The sequence below is a fragment of the Octopus sinensis genome, linkage group LG23 (assembly GCF_006345805.1).
Source record: "Octopus sinensis linkage group LG23, ASM634580v1, whole genome shotgun sequence".
In the NCBI taxonomy this organism is placed as follows: Eukaryota; Metazoa; Mollusca; class Cephalopoda; order Octopoda; family Octopodidae; genus Octopus; species Octopus sinensis.
Window position 1 is genome coordinate 20,497,106 of NC_043019.1, and position 20,484 is coordinate 20,517,589.

At 39.2% G+C, this 20,484-nt stretch overlaps 1 protein-coding gene across 1 annotated transcript in view; it reads left to right on the top strand.

Moving 5' to 3' along the window:
• The first annotated feature begins 4,342 nt into the window (after window positions 1–4,342).
• Window positions 4,343–20,484, top strand: part of LOC115223604 (ubiquitin carboxyl-terminal hydrolase 44) — a 44,234-nt gene continuing 28,092 nt past the window's right edge. Inside the window, exons 1-3 of the mRNA XM_036512405.1 lie at window positions 4,343–4,346; window positions 11,198–11,205; window positions 13,854–13,860. The gene's annotated coding sequence lies outside the window, so the exon portion shown is untranslated. The remainder of the gene's footprint in view (window positions 4,347–11,197; window positions 11,206–13,853; window positions 13,861–20,484) is intronic.

Below are 20,484 nucleotides of genomic sequence, written 5' to 3' on the forward strand. Positions count from 1 at the left end.
TTTTTTCTCATTTGTGGATTTTTAGATGACCTATGTACACACACACACAAGGCAGCGAGCTGGCAGAAATGTTAGCGCACCGGACGAAATGCTTAGCTGTATTTCGTCTGTCGTTACGTTCTGAGTTCAAATTCCTCCGAGGTCGACTTTGCCTTTCATCCTCTCGGGGTCGATAAATAAAGTACCAGTTTTGCACTGGGTCGATGTAATCGACTCAATCCCTTTGTCTGTCCTTGTTTGTCCCCTCTATGTTTAGCCCCTTGTAGGTAATAAAGAAATAGATATTTCGTCTGTCGTTACGTTCTGAGTTCAAATTCCTCCGAGGTTGACTTTGCCTTTCATCCTCTCGGGGTCGATAAATAAAGTACCAGTTTTGCACTGGAGTCGATGTAATCGACTTAATCCCTTTGTCTGTCCTTGTTTGTCCCCTCTATGTTTAGCCCCTTGTGGGTAGTAAAGAAATATATGTACACACACACACCCGTGCATAAATGCATGTGTGCATGTGTGTCAATGTACTTTTTACGTCTGAAATATTTCTTGCTTCCACTAATTCTCTTAAAACTCCCACTAATTTTATTTATCCGTTTCTACTTCCACCCTTTTGTTTTTTTTCTCCCTTACGTTGTACTGCAAAGTCCGTGCTATTCTAGCATGGCTTGCTTAACAGAACTGTCATTTATTGAAAGAATAACACCACCACCACCGCCACCACCATCACCATATGGTAGTCCTTTGTCTTAGGCGAAAAGACATACACACACCTGCACACACAGACATACACAGATGAAGCATCATTTCAGCAGGGCTATATGCTAATGTTCGCTTGATAATTTTCATCCTCCCAGGGTGGTGGCAGGATGAAGAGAGAGAGAGAGAGACAGGCTGTCTTAGATTTTTATAGTCCGTCACTCTATTCTTCTCTTTCTTTCTAAACTCTCTTTCTCTCTCTCTCAGCTCTTGTCTCTTTCTCTCCTGGAATATTGTTCACTGCTGCTGGTCCGGCAGCATGCAAAGACTCATTTCATGATTGACCGGTCAGTGTGCAGCATGGTCGAAGTTGATATGGTGTCGTTCTCTTGAACTGTTTCAACATTGCTGTGTGTGTGTATGGTTGTATGTATTTATGTATGCATGTGTATATATTTATATATGTATCTATATGCATGTATATGTGTATATATATGTTTGTATCTATATGCATGTATATGTGTGTGTATATATGTGTATGTATATATGTGTATATATATGTGTGTGTATATATATATATGTGTATATATATGTGTGTGTATATATATATGTGTATATATGTATGTGTATATATGTATGTGTATATATGTATGTGTATATATATGTATGTGTATATATATGTATGTGTATATATATATATGTGTATATATATATATGTGTATATATATATATGTGTGTATATATATATGTGTATATATATGTATATATATATGTGTATATATATACTCTTTTACTTGTTTCAGTCATTTGACTGCGGCCATGCTGGAGCACCGCCTTTATATATGTATATATATATATATGTATGTGTATATATATATGTATATATATATATATGTATGTGTATATATATATATGTGTGTGTGTTTGTGTGTGTATATATATATATGTATGTATGTATGTATGTGCATATATATATATGTATATACATGTAAAACCACTTGAAAACTGGCAAATAACTTCAAATTAGCTATAAAACTACCTGCAACCATTTGCATCCGAGTGGAAAATCAAAAAAGCTTGACAAATGGGTACTACAAGGTTTCAATGAAAATTTAAAAAATGTGCAGATATGAAATTGCACCTTGCTTCTTCTCCGCAACCAGACTGGTCCATTTCTTGACTGTATTGTAACTTGTGATGAAAAGTGAATTCTGTTCAATAAAAGAAAAAAACGTTCTTTGCAGTGGTTGGACCAAAATTAAGCACCACAAACCTCTTCTAAACTCAAGCTCTTTGAAAAGGATGCTATGGTGACTGTTTGGAAGTGTACTGCTGGACTCATCTTCTCTATGTATAAAAGGCAGGTTGTCTGTCTGTGTGTCTGTCAGGTTGTACCCTCACCCTGACCACGGCTTTCAACCGATTCTGATGAAACTTGACACACACATAGCCCAATGTCATAATTCAAAACTAAAGCAGCGAAAATTTTGAAAAGTTCCCCCAGTTCTGAAAAAAATTTATAAATTCCGCCACTTCAAGCCGTCAACAAGAGAAAACATGACCAGACAACATAACCTTAGCATACTTCTGCTAATTGCAGCTGCAGCCACAAGTCGTTGTCTACTAGGGGTTCTTACATACCCGGCCAACGCTGGGCTATGCTGTTAGTCCACTATAACTTCCTAAAACCCAGAAAAACCATTATTGCAGAAACATATTGCCAAAACGAGTGAAAACAGCTACCACTCCGTCCCAGACTGGTCAACAGAAGAGGGCCAATCATTCTTCATGACAATGCTTGACCACATGTTTCAGTAATGATGCTCCAGGAGTTGAGTGAACTTGGCCACAAAGTTCTTCCCCAGACGCTTTCTCCTATCGACAACCACTTTTTCAAGAACCTTGATGGTTTCCTTTGAGAGGAGGAGTTCAAAAATCAAACAGATGCTGAAAGTGCGTTCAAAAAAATTCATCAGCTCCAGAACTCCAGATTTTTATTACGTTACTGGAATAAATAAACTTGTAACTCATTGGCAAAAATGTGTTGATTGTGATGGTACTTACTTTGATGAATAAGATTTCCGCATTGTTGAAATATATTGTGATGAATTTCATGCTTCAAAACGTTGCTTACTTTTTACTCAGCCTGATATATATTATTATTATTTTAACACCCCCTTGTCTATGTTTGGATGGGATTTATTGAGACAGATTTTCAATGGTTGGGTGCTCTTACTGTCATTCATCCTTACCTATTTTCTAAGCAAGGTAATATTTCCTGATGGCCAGACGTTTTATCATTATTACATTGGAAAGAAATACACTGCTTATATGTTCAAGACTGGTCATAGAGTGACCAATGGTTTCACATCCATGAAAGCCACAGCCTTGTGGACAGCGCATCATGGATGCGAAACCATTGGTCACTCTATGACCAGACTTTAACTTTAGTCTATATCTTATTTCTTTATTACCCACAAGGGGCTAAACATAGAGGGGACAAACAAGGACAGATATAGGTATTATGTCGATTAAATCGACCCCAGTGCGTAACTGGTACTTTATTTATCGACCCCGAAAGGATGAAAGGCAAAGTCGACTTCGGCGGAATTTGAACTCACAACGTAATATCTATAAAACAGTCCTTGTATGCACATTTTGCATTGATGGTTAATGGCGGCCAAACCGAGGCTAGGATCGAGCTGAAAATTGGCAAGGATACTAAATATGTGGTGAGGATGAGACCCGCGATGGTTAAAATGTGGTTGTTATGGCAAAAAGAGTGATTTTTTTTTATCAATTCAAGGGGTCCCAGAGCCCCTCTAGGTTTGTGCGATTGGCTTTTAATGCCCAGTGGCATGCACTGCAGGCTGTTGTGCTTAATAAACATACATTTTGTTGCGAAATTCCGGCTACTAGGAAACGATTTTTCATTGTGAAAAAACGAGTGCTTTATGCCCTCATTTTCTTTTTAATTTTTTTATAAAAGTGAAAGGATTTCATTTATTTATTTCTGCTGTCCACTTACGACGGTGATTCATTTGACTAGGAAAACTATATGTGATGAGTATCCAATACCAAACTATCTTAATCTACATATTGAAACTGCATTAAACTTTGGCAAGCTTACCTTTACTTATTCTGAGTTACTTGAAAGGTGATGTTCCCCTCCCTCTCTTCTGATTGTTCATACCTTTTTTTTTTTACCTTTGATACCGTTGTTTCACTTTAAGGACGCTTCTTTACTCAGCCGTTATGATATTTCAACTGCTGTCCATTGCTTCAAATAGGTTTTAGCATTGTCATTCTAGCCTTTTTTAAACACATATGATTCGTCCCAAAGAATCAACCTTTAAATAAGAGTTTTGCTCCCACTAGCGAAAGCTATACGTATCTCTCAGGAAGCTCCATACCAATTTAACTTTATGCAGCATTCACTGTTAGTTTATGTGCACACTATGTGGGAAGATAGAATAAAGGGGCTTTTGTTAGCTTTTCTCTCCGAAAAAAATAGCTCCCTTTGCTGTTGAAAAAAATAAACTCGCAGAGAGGAAGTTTCAACATCTTCCTTCAATTTCCTTACAACATTTATGTGGCTGTTTCTGACAAGAAATTTCACTTTCATGTAAAACAACTATATTTTGTAGTCATTATCCGTAATCTGCTCCTAAAACACTTCAGTAGCTCTACCTTACATCGCTTGCAAACTTATATGTTCTATGATAATCAAAGTGCAACGGCCTCCACAATAACTAGCCTTCAATTTGATTTTCCGTTCCTAGGTTAATCGGAAACAGATTGCCATGCTACACAGAAACCTTCTCGGTAGTTCAATTATTTGGTGAAAAAAAATACCACGAAAGCAACTTAACCCTTTCGCTACTGTATTTATTTTGAGATGCTCTGTATTTCTTTCAATTACTTTAAATATAACAAAGAATTTAGTAAAATAACTTAGTTATCATTAAGCTAGTGTTAGGAACATAAGTTGTGACTAAGGTTTGGTGGAAGATTTTAATTCAGAACTTTATGAAAACAAGACATTTGTACTCAGAGCCAGAGTTGGTTTCAGCCGGGTTGGTAACGAAAGGGTCAAACCGTCCAAAGGACGGATGTGTTTGCTAGTCATTTCATACTTTACTGCTCTATACTTTTGAGTGTGCTTCTTATTCAGTTATATGAGATATTGACAATATTCTTTTACTTGTTTCAGTCATTTGACTGTGGACATGCTGGAGCACTTTACTTGAGCAGATCAACTCCAGGACTTATTCTTTGTAAGCCTAGTACTTATTCTATTGGTCTCTTTTGCCGAACCGCTAAGTTATGGGGATGTGAACACACTAGTATATCAGTTGTCATGCGATGTTGGGGGGGACAAACAGACACGCAAACATATTCACATACATACATACACACAGATATATATATTTTCCTATGGTGGTTTTTATTTTAAACCTTAAGCTTTCTCTCAGGTTATATTATTTTATTTGGCTTTCTCTGAGTAAAAATATAATGATTCAACGTCACTTATACTAAAGTGTTATCATTATACCTAAAACCCTAACTACAGTCATATACGCATGAAACGCTACGAATATTAACGACATGTATGTTAAATATTTTCTTCGTGTCCTTTAAACCACTATAAGAAAACATAAATTAAGGATTACAGAAATGCATACTTATTTATGCTCAGTTGAAAAACAAACGCGAAGAGAAACATTTTCTTTTAATTAGTTTTATTATATAAATATAACATTTTATATTATTTACAGTAGGAAAGATAACTTTGTCGTGAAGAAGAACGACTATAATTTCATTAACTAATTTCTCAATTCTAGCTAATACATTAACCAACAAATCAAAATAGATTTGTGATTAACTCTAGACATGGCATGAAAATTGCTGATGTCTCAAAAGAGTGAGTGTCGTGGAGTTCAGTGACATCCAACAAACACTAAAATTTTTCCCAAAATCCAGGGTTTTTATAACTGCTCAACTGGACTAAAAAGAATCGAAATCCATGACAAATATTCCTTACGAAACTTTTAGAATCTTTATATGAGCAGTTATATTAACCAATGGAAAAAATACGAAAATGATAATTCTTCGGCAATACGACATTACGTCATATTGCCAATTCGCGCCACATTTCAAAATGGTTAAAGCTACAATATATATACATACACACACATACTCAATGGACTTCTTTCAGTTTCTGTCTACCAAATCCACTCACAAGGCTTTGGTTGGCCTGAGGCTATAGTAGAAGACACTTGCCCAAGGTGCCACGCAGTGGGACTGAACCTGGAACCATGTGATTGGTAAGCAAGCTACTTACCATACAGCCACTCATGTGTGTGTGTATATATATATATATATATATATATATATATATATATATATATATATACCATTCTTTCTTGGCATCATTAGATGCCAATAAATCCCTGGTCAATACTCATCAATAAACTATTATGTTGGACGGTGGGGAGAGGTGGAGTACTATGCGGAAGGTGTAACGGTTACTGGTTTCTCTACTAGTTTCCCATAATGTAATCATTGCAAAAACAAAAAAATAATAAGACATTGCCAGGCCAAAGCTCATTGTTCCCAACATTGATTACATTATACTCACCATTAATGACTTATGGCCTTGCTTCCGGTTATTCCATTTGTGGTTTCTAGGCTAGTGATCTTATCGTTATTATTAGCATTATCATTAACCCTTTCGTTACCACATTTCTATTGAACTACACTGCCTTTATTTCAGTTGGTTTTGAAAATAATGAAGAATTTAGTAAAATAACATTTTAGTAAAATGTCTGGCTTCCGTGCCGATGGCATGTAAAATGCACCAATCCGTTCGTGGCCGTTGCCAGCCTCGCCTGGCACGTAAAAAGCACCCACTACACTCACGGAGTGGTTGGCGTTAGGAAGGGCATCCAGCTGTAGAAACACTGCCAGATCAGACTGGAGCCTGGTGCAGCCTTCTGGCTTCCCAGATCCCCGGTCGAACCGTCCAACCCATGCTAGTATGGAAAACGGACATTAAACGATGATGATGATGATGAACATTCTTCTTATTAACCCTTTTGTTACTGTAATTATTTTGAGATGCTCTGTGTTTCTTTCAATTACTTTAAATATAACAAAGAATTTAGTAAAATAACTTAGCAATAATTAAGCTGGTGTTAGGAACATAAATTGTGACTAAGGTTTGATGGAAGATTTTAATTTAAATCTTATGAAAACAAGACATTTGTACTACAGAGCCAGAGGTGGTTTCAGCCGGGTTGATAATGAAAGGGTTAAGGTGGTGTTAGGAACATAAATTGTGACTAAGGTTTGGTGGAAGATTTTAAATTAAATCTTATGAAAACAAGACATTTGTACTACAAAGCCAGAGCCGGTTTCAGCCGTGTTGGTAACGAAAGGGTTAAGCTGGTGTAAGACATCAAACTGGCATAATTGTTAGCATGCCAGAAAAAATTCTTTTATTTACTTGTTTCAGTCATTAGACTGTGGCCATGCTGGGGCACCACCACGAGGAATTTTAGTTGAACTAATCAACCCCAGTACGTTTTTTTTTATATAAAATTCTATTGGTCTCTTTTGTTGAACTGCTTACTTATGAGGATGTAAACATACCAACACTGGTGGTGGGACAAACACAGACGTAAACACACACACACACACACATATCACATGTCCCTTCAGGGATGTGTGATAAGAAGGGTGTTGGTAGAATCTCCATACATTGTACCCAGGCACAGGAGTGGCTGTGTGCTAAATAGCTTGTTTACCAACCACATAGTTCCGGGTTCAGTCCCACTGCGTAGCACCTTGGGCAAGTGTCTTCTACTATAGCCTCGAGCCGACCAATGCCTTGTGAGTGGATTTGGGAGACAGAAACTGAAAAGAAGCCCGTCGTATATATATATATATATATATATATATATATGCATGTGTGTGTTTGTGTGTCTGTGTTTGTCCCCCTAGCATTCCTTGACAACTGATGCTGGTGTGTTTATGTCCCCGTTACTTAGCGGTTCGGCAAAAGAGACTGATAGAATAAGTACTGGGCTTACAAAAGAATAAGTCCCGGGGTCGAGTTGCTCGATTAAAGGCGGTGCTCCAGCATGGCCACAGTCAAATGACTGAAACAAGTAAAAGAGTAAAAGAGAGAGAGTAAAGAGTGAAAGCTTTGGACACAAGAAGTATAATGGTATCACAGGAAGGCAATGGAAAAAATAATAAGTAAGCGTTACATTTGACAGAGCAATCGGAATAATGAAAAGGTTAAGCATTTGGAACATAAGTTAACAATTTGCATCATAGAACCAAGAACAATCTCAGGCAGGTTGGCATCAAAAGACGGTTAAGACAAACATGATGGAAAGATCTGGAAGTTAAATCATATGACTAGCCTATTTCAGATGAAATGCTCTGTTTCAGTTAATTTTGAAAACAATGACTTTTGTAAAATAACTGTCATTTTTTATTAAGCTGGTGCCTGGAACATAAATGAACTCTCTTTTACTCTTTTACTTGTTTCAGTCATTTGACTGCGGCCATGCTGGAGCACCACCTTTAGTCGAGCAAATCGACCCTGGGACTTATTCTTTGTAAGCCCAGTACTTATTCTATCAGTCTCTTTTTGCCGAACTGCTAAGTGACGGGGACGTAAACACACCAGCATCGGTTGTCAAGCAATGCTAGAGGGACAAACACAGACACACAAACACATACATACACACATATATATATATACATATATACGACAGGCTTCTTTCAGTTTCCGTCTACCAAATCCACTCACAAGGCTTTGGTCGGCCCGAGGCTATAGCAGAAGACACTTGCCCAAGATGCCACGCAGTGGGACTGAACCCAGAATCATGTGGTTGGTAAGCAAGCTACTTACCAAACAGCCACTCCTGCACCTATGAAACTTTGATAGAAAATTTAAATTTAGATCAGTTTAAAACAGGAAGTTTGTATCATAGAACCAGGGTTGGTCTCTGGTTAGTCACAGGACACACATACTGAGAGAGTCATACTGTATTTAATCCTTTTGTTATCATATTTCTGATGAAATATAGTCTGTTTTAATTATTTTTAAAATAGTCTGTCTTCTACTTGTTTCCGTCATTAGACTGCAGCCATACTGGGATGCCGCCTTGAGGAATTTTACTCAAACTAATTGACTCCAGTATTTTTTTGTGGTTTTTCAGCCTAGTACTTATTCTATCAGACTCTTTTACCCAACCACTAATTTATGGGGATGTAAACACACCAACACTGGTTGTCAAGCACTGATGGGACAGCCACAAAAGAGACACACATACACTGACATATATATAATAGGCTTCTTTCACTTTCCATCCAATAAATCCACTCACAAGTCTTTGGTTGGCCTGAAGCTATAGTAGAAGACCTTGTCCAGGGTTCCAAGCAGTGAGATTGAACCCAGGACCATGTGGTTGGGAAGCAAACTTCTTACCACACACAGGCATGATGAATTTAGTAAAAGAAATTTGTTGCTATTGCTAAGCTGGTTTTTGAAACATAAATTAACATGAAATCTTAACAGAAGCTGTCAGAATGGCCGAGTGGTCTAAGGTGCCAGGTACCTTAACCGGAACATTGAGTATTCTGGTCCACGAACGTGGGCGTGGGTTCAAATCCCACTTCTGACAGATAACGTTAATTTTTAACGGCGGTGCATCAGCATGGCCGCAGCTCTAGGCTGAAACTAAAAACATAAAAAGAAAAAATAAAAGAAGTTTTTTTAATTTAGATCACATTAAAGCAGGAATGATCTCAGGCAAGTTAGGATCAAAAGAATTAAAGATTCTGCTTTCTCCGCATTAAGTGGGTTTTCTTTTTTTTTTTTTTGTTTCTTTTCTTTTCTAGTCAGGAGAGAAGGCAGTGACCATGACACTTTTCAGGGCCTCTGAGAGGGTGTGAAGGAGAGGGGAAAGTATCCTCAAACTGGAAACCTGGCCCAAATGCTCATTACAGAGTAGACTTCACTAAAAGCAATCAGGGTACACCTTAAGAATAATACCACATGAACTAACAAAGAGGTGCCTTCATGTATTTTCTCAGCTTGTTAGAGATAACAGATGAATATGTCCTCAAATCACAGCCTAATGTCCGTGAAAGAGGACTTGGTCCCCTGAGCCTAGAGGAAGGGGTCTTCATGTGGCTGCTTAATGTTTATAGGTCAGTGTTTGTTGGGTGGAGTCCAGAAGATGCAAGAATTTGTTGGTTTGTTTAATACAAGGTCTGGTTAAACGAGACATGAACACAGTAAGTGTGGCAAAGGGTGAGGATTTAGGTGAACCTAGATGCATGAAGGGTATGTGGGTAGCTAGTTCAGAAGGACAGAGGTCATTGAAGTGGTGGTTGAAAGAGATAAAGAATGGATGCATCATGTGGCTGTTGGTGATTGCAGTGGGTTGATGTTTGAATCTTTACCAGTCAGTTGAACCACCTTTCTTTTGGGTGAAGTCTAAGGCCATAGTTAAAAGACAAATACCAGTCCCACCCTTTTCTATACGTACATAAATACATACATACGTACATAAATACATACACACATACATACGTACATATATATCATGAACTAACTGGTACTTTTATCAGATGCAGCACGAAGTTTTGTCAGTGAACAGGTCACGGTCTCAAAGCGACGAAAATATTTCGACAAATTAAATTTAAATGTTGAAGTGAATCTAACGGTTTTTGTGCGTTTCTTAAATGGCTTATAAACACCTTCCATGCTGCAATTGTTTTCGTTCCAGCACACGATCTCAGATCAGGTCACTTGCTATGCAAGTACATCTCCAAAATATTATTGGAAATGTTTGGAAAAGACAAAAGTGAGCCCTGCTCACCACGATCGGGATGGAGATGGCTATCCACATATGAGAGCCCCTTGAGTCAGAGTAACTGTTTCAATGTACTTCTCTCGCCATCCTCTGGGGTAGTGCCTTTTCCATTTTGTCTGTTGAGACCATGAGGCAGTCTGAATTACAGGAAATTGAGAGAATGTAAGAATTTCATAGCTTAGTACTGCAAAAATATTTTGTTGAATTATTTGGGAGAGTAACCTCTCCTTTCTGCTAGACTCCATATTATCATATCTTTCACTCTGCTAAATCAGTTGATAATTTTACATTAAAGTAGAACTTTAAATCACCAACCGATCGTGGCCGTTGCCAGCCTCGCCTGGCACCTGTGCCGGTGGCACGTAAAAAGCACCCACTACACTCACGGAATGGTTGGCGTTAGGAAGTGCATCCAGCTGTAGAAACACTGCCAGATCAGACTGGAGCCTGGTGCGGCCTTCTGGCTTCCCAGACCCCGGTCGAACTGTCCAACCCATGCTAGCATGGAAAACAGACGTCAAATGATGATGATGATGAAGACAAGTGCATTTAAGTTTTCCTAATTGTTTTAATGTTTCTGTTATTGTAGCTTCCAGACTGTTCCATAGTTATCAACGATGCGTTAGCTTAGCAATGGGGCCTTGAGTGGTTGCTTGACCTGCTTGAAATAGCAGCCAAATCCTCTCAAATGACGGTGCAAAGTCTTTATTAAAAAAAAAAAGCAGAGACCTTGAATAATGTATGTGGTCCTAGATATCCCTGAAAAGACATGATCAGGATGGTCATGGTTGGTTAGAATATCTTTGATCATAAAGCTTGGTCTGTCGATGCTGTTCCGGGGCTAAACGAGAATAGCAATGACAACAAATTAATTTGTGAAGTATTTAGAGACTACTAACAAATGGAAATTCACTCATTGATATGCGTATTTGTGCACACGTATGTTTACATGTGTGTGTATTAGTGCATATATATTTCTTTATTACCCACAAGGGGTTAAACATAGAGAGGACAAACAAGGACAGACAAACGGATTAAGTCGATTACATCGACCCCAGTGTGAACCTGGTACTTTTATTTATCGACCCCGAAAGGATGAAAGGCAAAGTCGACCCTGGCGGAATTTGAACTCACAACGTAACGACAGACGAAATACCTATTTCTTTATTACCCACAAGGGGCCAAACACAGAGGGGACAAACAAGGACAGACATAGGTATTAAGTCGATTACATCGACTCCAGTGTGAACCTGGTACTTTTATTTATCGACCCCGAAAGGATGAAAGGCAAAGTCGACCTCGGCGGAATTTGAACTCAGAACGTAACGACAGACGAAATACCTATTTCTTTATTACCCACAAGGGGCCAAACAAGGACAGACATAGGTATTAAGTCGATTACATCGACCCCAGTGCGTAACTGGTACTTAATTTATCGACCCCGAAAGGATGAAAGGCAAAGTCGACCTCGGCGGAATTTGAACTCACAACGTAACGCAGACGAAATACCACTAAGCATTTCGTCCGGCACGCTAACGTTTCTGCCAGCTCGCCGCCGTATTAGTGCATATATGCGTGCTGCTGTGTATGTGTGTGTGTGTGTCATGTGCTTTTGGCATAGTTTCAGCAGTGTTTTTTCCCTGAATGTAATTATTAATTTAAATCATAATCCAGTTGTTGTTAAGATGTTTAGCTAATATGCCACCAGTCCTTAATGCCTAACCTCAACATGCCACAGTTTGATATTAGATTGCTACTCTTGTATCATCAATGATTCATTTTAAACGATTTCACTGGCTGCTCTTCCTTTCTTTCATTAACCTTTTTATCTTATCACTTATTCATGGTAGAAATCTTTTTTTCAAAGACATTTCATGGATGAATTTTTTTGTTTTTTTCCTTCTGATTTTTTTTTTTTTTTTTTTACAATAATTAAGGCTGTGAATGATTTATACAATCAGTGTATATGTGTATGTATGTATGTATGTGCATGCATGTGTGTGTTCGCTTGTTTTCATGTTACATGCCTGTGCACATATGTGTCTATATACACATGTATATATGTGTGTATATGTTATGGTATGTTTGTACAAACGAATATATGATCAAGAGCATTCTGATAGTGACCATTCTGTCTTTTGTGTAGACATATCTTCTTGACCTTTATTCATGAAGGAGATTAATTATCCTTGATCCATGACAGGGCTTCTAACACCAGGGAAGGAAGGAAGATGTTATCTTCAAACTGGGGACCTGACCCAAATGCTTGCAAAAGAGCAAACTCCATTAGAGGCAGACAAGGTGCCACATGATGGTTTTAAACAGGACAATGAAAGAAACCATCCGAGCTGGCTAGAGTAAGATTTGAATGCAGAATGCAAAGTGCCAGATGCCCTTCATGCTACTCCTTTTACTCTTTAAGCCCTTTTTTAGCCCACCACCCTCATCTCTACCCGAGCCCACTTTCCTCTCTCCATCCATTTTCACCACTCATTTCATCCTATCATTCATCTCACCACTTGTGATGTTTGCTCACCCACTGCCAGCCATTACTCCCTTTCTGCCTCTTTTTCTCTCTCACCATATTCCTCTCACAGCTTCTCCACCACCTCAACAACCTCTCATCTCTAGCCTCTATACCTTTCTTTCCGGAGCTTTACCATCTCCATTTATTTTGCATCTTTCATTTACCCTTCCCTTTGCACTCATATTCACCATTTTGAATTATGGCCCCTGTACTCCCCTACACAACCCACCTCATCTCCTTTAATGCTTTGTCCCTCTTTATTTCATTAACCCTATCCCCATTCCTTCCTCTTTTTTCCTTCTAGTAGTGGTAGTGACTACTCTGTTACTCTCTCCTCCCTCTTAACTTGTCTCCTTCTTAGGAAAATAAAAATAAGAAATAAGTGGAAATTTTACCAGTGTGTGTGTTAAATAATAAGGCACTAAAAGAGAATGACTCTCCCCAGACACAACAGTATATATATATATATATATATATATATATATATTATATATATATATAATAATGATAATAATAATATATACGTATTTATTATTTTGTACATTACTTAATCATCGTTATATTTTTTATCTTATAGTTAATCTTTCTATTATATGTAATTTTCTAGATGGTGTAATTTAATTTTTCATTATTGAATTGATAAAAGGTGTTTTTTTTCTAATTTATATATATATATATGTATAAACGGGAAAGTTTATGAAAATAAACAAAAGACGAAGGCAGGTGGAGTACAAACAAACAAATGTATTAGTATGGCGCTCAGGAATAGAAATAGAAAAAGTCTTTTACGTTTCGAGCCTACGCTCTTCGACAGAAAGATACACAGAAAAAAACAAGGAGAGAAAAATATATATATGGTCTTGGTGGGGTATAAAAATAAGGTATTTCCAATGCAGCACTCAACCTGAGTTCTGGGTTGTTGACACTGACAAATTCCAGACTAATACCAAAATTCTTCAGGTGTAGAAAATATTCGTTTCATAATGGTAAAACCATTTTGTAGGTTTAGTGAAAAGTAAAATATAACCCAAATAAGACAAAGAAATACTTTAACACATTTTTAATGATCAAATTTTTTTCTGTACCAACTCTATTTTCAACAGTCTTCAAAGCAGAGCTGGTACAGAAACAATTGTAAGGCGGCGAGCTGGCAGAAATGTTAGCACGCCGTGCGAAATGCTTATCAGTATTTCGTCTGCCGCTACATTCTGAGTTCAAATTCCACCGAGGTCGACTTGGCCTTTCATCCTTTCGGAGTCAATTAAATAAGTACCAGTTACGCACTGGGGGTCGATGTAATCGACTTAATCCGTTTGTCTGTCCTTGTTTGTCCCCTCTGTGTGTTTAGCCCCTTGTGGGCAGTAAAGAATTAAGAAACTGATCATTAAAGATGTTTTCAAAGTATTTCTTTGTCTTATTATCTGGATTATATATATATATATATATATATATACACATGTATTCTGTTCACAGTTACATAGTTAAGTGGTTAAAAGCACTTTACATAACCATACATTCCAAAGAATCCTTCTGTTTGAATTGGAAAAGATGAAGAAGATAGTACTGATAATTCCCTTTTCCTTTAATGCCTGGAGAGTCTAAAATGTACTGATAAAAGAAAAATAAATAAGAAGAAATTTAATATGATGGAAGAAATGTTGAAGTGATGAATGCCTAAAGTGTGTTGGTATTTTCTGGCAGCCTGACATAGAAACAGCATTGAAACTATGTTTGGTATCCGCATATGCACACAGAAATTCTTCCTCTCTGTCTCTTGTGTTCTACAGATTTTTTTGTTGCATAAGGGATGTAACTGATGCCACTGAAGTAATGAATGAAATTGCTAGCAATTCCAAAGTTCACCATGGTTTCCAAGAATATTTGCAAAATTTACCAAGTTGTTCCTGGAACATCATCATCATCGTCATCATCGTTTAACGCCCGCTTTCCATGCTAGCATGGGTTGGACAATTTTGACTGTGGGCTGGTGAACCAGATGGCTGTGCCAGGCTCCAATCTTGATCTGGCAGAGTTTCTACAGCTGGATGCCCTTCCTAACGCCAACTACTCCGAGAGTGTAGTGGGTACTTTTTACGTGCCACCGGCACGGGGCCAGTCAGGCGGTACTGGCAATGACCTCGCTCGAATCTTTTTACACGTGCCAGTGAAGCGACGTTGATAACGAGCACGCTCAAATGGTGCCTTTTTACGTGCCACGGGTACGGAAGCCAGGTGGCTGCTCTGGCAATGATCACGCTTGGATGGTGCTCTTGGCACCCTACTAGCACAGGCGCAAGTGCCAAACTATATGCATGCTGCTTGTCTGTCTGTGTTAATTTCTTTGGCCAGTAAATCAACAAGCTCTATATGGCCATTCATTTAGTTGTTAGTGTTGTGACTGCCGTTGGGTTAACTCTGGGGTTAACTTTGACAGAAGAAACCTAGGATTAAACACATTCCAACGGTGACCATCCTGTCTCTTCATTTTTTAAAGTGTTTTTTGTAGGGTATCACCATTACCATCATTGTGACCACAGCCATCATCATCATCATTGTTTTAATGTTCACTTTTCCATACTTGAGATGGAAGTTAATTACTGTTTCTATATATTATATATGTAAAGCATATGTTATACATGTATGTATATTGTTATAATTGTCCTTTTAGTAAATAAATAAATGTTTGTCCAACCCATGCTAGCATGAAAATCGGACGGTAAACAATGATGATGATGATGACATAATATAATGTTTAAAAGTTGATGAATATGTTTGCACATCATAAGCCAGGGTATCCCTAACCCATCCTTTAGCAGTTCCTGGCAGCAGACGGAGCGCCTTACAAGTGGCTTTCCTCCCTTCCACAATAATTGGAAAAGGAGGCGCTCCAACTTGTTTAGCCACGAGTTGGGGCAAGGGACAATGGTTAGGTGGTGGATGATTACAGATGTGATAAACACCTGTACCATCCCCGCCCTTTCAGGGATAGAGCCCGTCTGGACCAAGTCTGAACTAGAGCTTCCACTTTGTCTGCCACCTCGCTCCAATTCTTCTCTGTTTGGGAGTCCAGTCCAAACCAAACTCCAAGCAACTTAACAAGACCATCTGTCCATTGACCCTCTACACTGGACGATACCGGCTTGCTCCTCCAAGTGCCGAGGCACAAGCCGATGGACTTGTCCTTGTTTGTTCCTGACACCACCTCATATCCTTTGATAGCATCCTCTACACAAGGTAGCTGGGCCTCATTGGACATGATGATGGTGACATCATCTGCATAAGCAGAGACCGACTTACCACATCCGATTTCATTGGGGGTGCATCCCAAATTCTCCAACTTCCTCAGTAAAGGCTCAAGAGCCAAAAAGTACAGAAGCGGAGACAGGGAACTGGGAAGTTTTCTATTAAAAAAATAATAACCGATGGTAGTCAATTTGTTGTTGATCATGAATTTCTCCATTTTGTGCTAAATTATATATATAACATATATAAAAAAAAATCAAACCAAATCAAAATAGATGAACATCAATGGAATTTGTATCTTTGTGGTACCAGTGCCGGTGGCACATAAGAAAACCATCCGAACGTGGCCGTAGCCAGTACCGCATCGACTGGCCTCCGTGCTGTGGGCACGTAACAAACACCATCCGATCGTGGCCGTTCGCCAGCCTTGTCTGGCACCTGTGTCGGTGGCACATAAAATCACCCACTACACTCTCGGAGTGATTGGCGTTAGGAAGGGCATCCAGCTATAGAAACACTGCCAGATCTGACTGGCCTGGTGCAGCCTTCGGGCTCCCCAGACCCCAGTTGAACCGTCCAACCCATGCTAGCATGGAAAGCGGACGTTAAACGATGATGATGATGATGATGATATGTATATATAGTGTTTACATAATCATTATCCTAATTCTGCGTTCTTGTAAAGAACATATGTAGAAGCTATAGTTTTCGTGTAATAGGAGTTGAGGAGGTAATTAGGCATGTGTTTGGAATATAAATTGGCATAAAATTTTGGTGGATGGTTTTAATTTAGATCACTTGAAAACAGGAAGCTTGTATCATAGAACTAGGTGTGCTCTTAGGCAGATTGCTACCAAAAGAGGTAACACAGGCAGTTTTCTGTCATAGAAGTAGAAATTCGCCATTGAGAATTCATGGAAGAAGTTTCGTGGGAATATGTGGATTTCACAAGGGGTCCCCAACAATCCCGCATGTAGAGACATCCTATTTGCTGCAGATTGTCTGCAGACGCAGGGAGAGAACAATCAAGGAGCTGCCAGTTGCCAAAACAGACACTCCAAGGATTTTTCACCAGAGCCCTGTCTGCCGAGTTGTGGCCCTGATACCACTCGGTGCCAGACCAATCTGCCTTGGGTGGCCCTACCAGGAACCGAAGTTCCTGACGGCATAGCTCTGACACTACCCATTGCCAGCATCCCCACCACAGTGAGGAGGGGATTGACTTTGGGGACGCAGCTCTGACACTACCCATTGCCAGCGTCCCCACCACGGTGAGGAGGGGATGGACTTTGGAACCTGCGCCGATGGAACCGTGACTAGCTCACTATCTCCAGTGAACTGGCGCAAGACCGTCGTGCCTGGGCTACCATGGTTCGAGATACCTTGAGGGTGGTAGAAGAAGCCAACTCAACCCGCCCAGAGTGAATGTCGCCACAAGTACAAGTATAGAAGTAGAAATAGTGGAATAAAGAAATAATCCCTCACTTGAAAAAACAAGAGTTGGTGACAGGAAGAGCATCCAGTCATAGCATTGCTTTCTATAATAACTTAATCATCCAAAATATGCTGGCATAAAAATAAAACCTAGATGTTCAATGAACAAACTCTTTAAAACAGGTGGTTTTCTATTAGAAAAATCTGAGGCAGTTTTAGACAGACTGTCATCAAAAGAGTTAATATTGAATTAATTTTAGTGCTATAAATAGAAATTTAATATGCAAATTAACGGCAACTAATCATCTAACCACCAAATTTTATCGTTATTTTATTCTTCTCTACTTTGTTTTCTCTTTTCCTTCCTTCCTCCTCCCTCCCTCTTAGTTACCAAAATAGAACAGCAGAATGCCAATAATCTTATTCTAAGGTAATCCTCTGGAGATTAACTGAACTGGAATATATTTTCTATTCCAGTTAGGTAAATTGTACGATGTTGTCATTTTCATTACAGCCTCATTACAGCCCGATCCAAATATCCTCTACTCCAGCATTTCCCAACTATAGTTTCCTGGAACATGTGAAGGCACATGGCTTAGTGGTCAGGGTATTTGGCTTGCGAGTCCAAGCTCAATTCCCAGTGGCCCGTCGTGTCATTGTGCACGGCACTTTATTTCACATTGCTCCAGTTGTTGTTTTGTTTTGTTCCTTCTCACGCCATGCCTGGCTCATAAGGGCCGGTTTCCCGGTTTCTTGGCGTATAAGTCTCTCTCAAATCATAAAATCCTACCATATTAAAAAAGTGCACGCTTTTAGTTAAATATCTGTAGAGAGAAAGAAATAGATTAGAGGAAGAACTAGTTAGCAAACTAGAAGAGGCTATTAGCAACGGCATCATGTTCCTTCTCTCGAGCCAGGACTGGCTCATAAGGGCCGGTTTCCCGGTTTCCTTGGCGTATAAGTTCCCCACCTGGATGGGACGCCAGTCCGTCGCAGGTGAGCTGCAAGATGCAGGAGGAAAGAGTGAGAGAAAGTTGTGGCAAAAGAGTCAGCAGAAGTTTCGCCATACCTTCTGCCGGAGCCGCGTGGAGCTTAAGTGTTTTGCTCATAAACACACACATCGCCCGGTCTGAGATTCGAACCCATGATCCCAGTTGTTGTTTTGTTTTGTTCCTTCTCGAGCCATGCCTGGCACTAAGGGCCGGTTTCCCGGTTTCTTGGTGTGTAAGTTCCCCACCTGGATGGGACACCGGTCCGTCGCAGGTGAGCTGCAAGATGTAGGAGGAAAGAGTGAGAGAAAGTTGTGGTGAAAGAGTCAGCAGAAGTTCGCCATTATCTTCTGCCGGAGCCGCATGGAGCTTAGGTGTTTCACTCATAAACACACACATCGCCTGGTCTGATATTCGAACCCGCGATCCCTCGACTGCAAGTCTGCTGCTCTAACCACTAGGCCATGTGCCTCCACACATTGCTCCAGTCCAATCAGCTGGCAAAAATGAGTGGTATCTGTAAATCAAAGAGCTAGCCTTGTCACAGTCTGTGTCAATCTGAATCTCCCTAAGAACTATATTAACCCTTTAGCATTTAAACCGTCCATATCCGGCCAAAAGTATTCTGCCTGTTTTATGGTCAAACTGGCCAGATCTGGTCTCTCACACCAACCCTACAATATCGTTTTAAAAATTAACAGCCACCTCATCAAAATCTCATAGCTACAAGATAATGCAGGATTAGCTCAAAACAATTTGGATAAAAAAGCATTAATTTTGGCAGAATGATGTAAACACTAAAGGGTTAAGGCTATGTACATCTATGGACTGCTCAGTATTTGCATGTTAATATCACGAGTAGGCTGTTCCATTGATTGGATCAACTGGAACACACATCATTGTTACCAATAGAGTGCCAGTTTTCCTGGAACCTTTTGGTCCTGCAAAGAGTCCTGGTTGCTCTGTGAGAAATAATGATAAAACTCACTAATTATTTGCAGCTGCATTGCAGAGTAATTTTTACATTCAATTTTGTATTTGTAAATTTTAATATAACTAGCAGTATCGCCCGGCGTTGCTCAGGTTTGTTTCGACCCTTTAGAATTGGAATTTTTGTAAAGTAAAACTTTTGCATTATGTAGCTTGTTTTTCTCTTTGAGTGAACATTTTTCTGGTTGAAATACACCGTAAAATGGCGACACAGCAATCAAAAAATTGTAAAAAAATAGGGATTTTCATAGAAAAAAAGCACCTTTTGATGTAAATAATTTTTGGTGTTAACGTGGTGCGATTTTAATTTTTTCTTCTACGGAAGGAAGAGCAAGCCTTCTTCTATCATACTCTCAATTTTGGTCAACTTGCACCGCAGGGTCTGGTGATGGGAAAAGAAGGAAAATTTTGATATTCTTAAAGTGGAAACCCAATCTAAATACTTGCCACAGTGTAGACTCGCTGAAGGTATCTGAGAGCCAAATGATGGTGGTGACGTAAAAATGGTCAATGGGTTACATCTACCATCCAAAAATATGGACAGCCCCATTTCATTCCTCATAGACAACCCCAGGTCAATTCCACATCTACAGATCCAGTCTATTCCACATGTATAACCCCAGCCCATTCCACATGGACAGCCCCAATCCATTCTACATGTACAAACCCAGTCCATTCGACAAGTTCCCTCACAATAGTTTCTATCAACTCA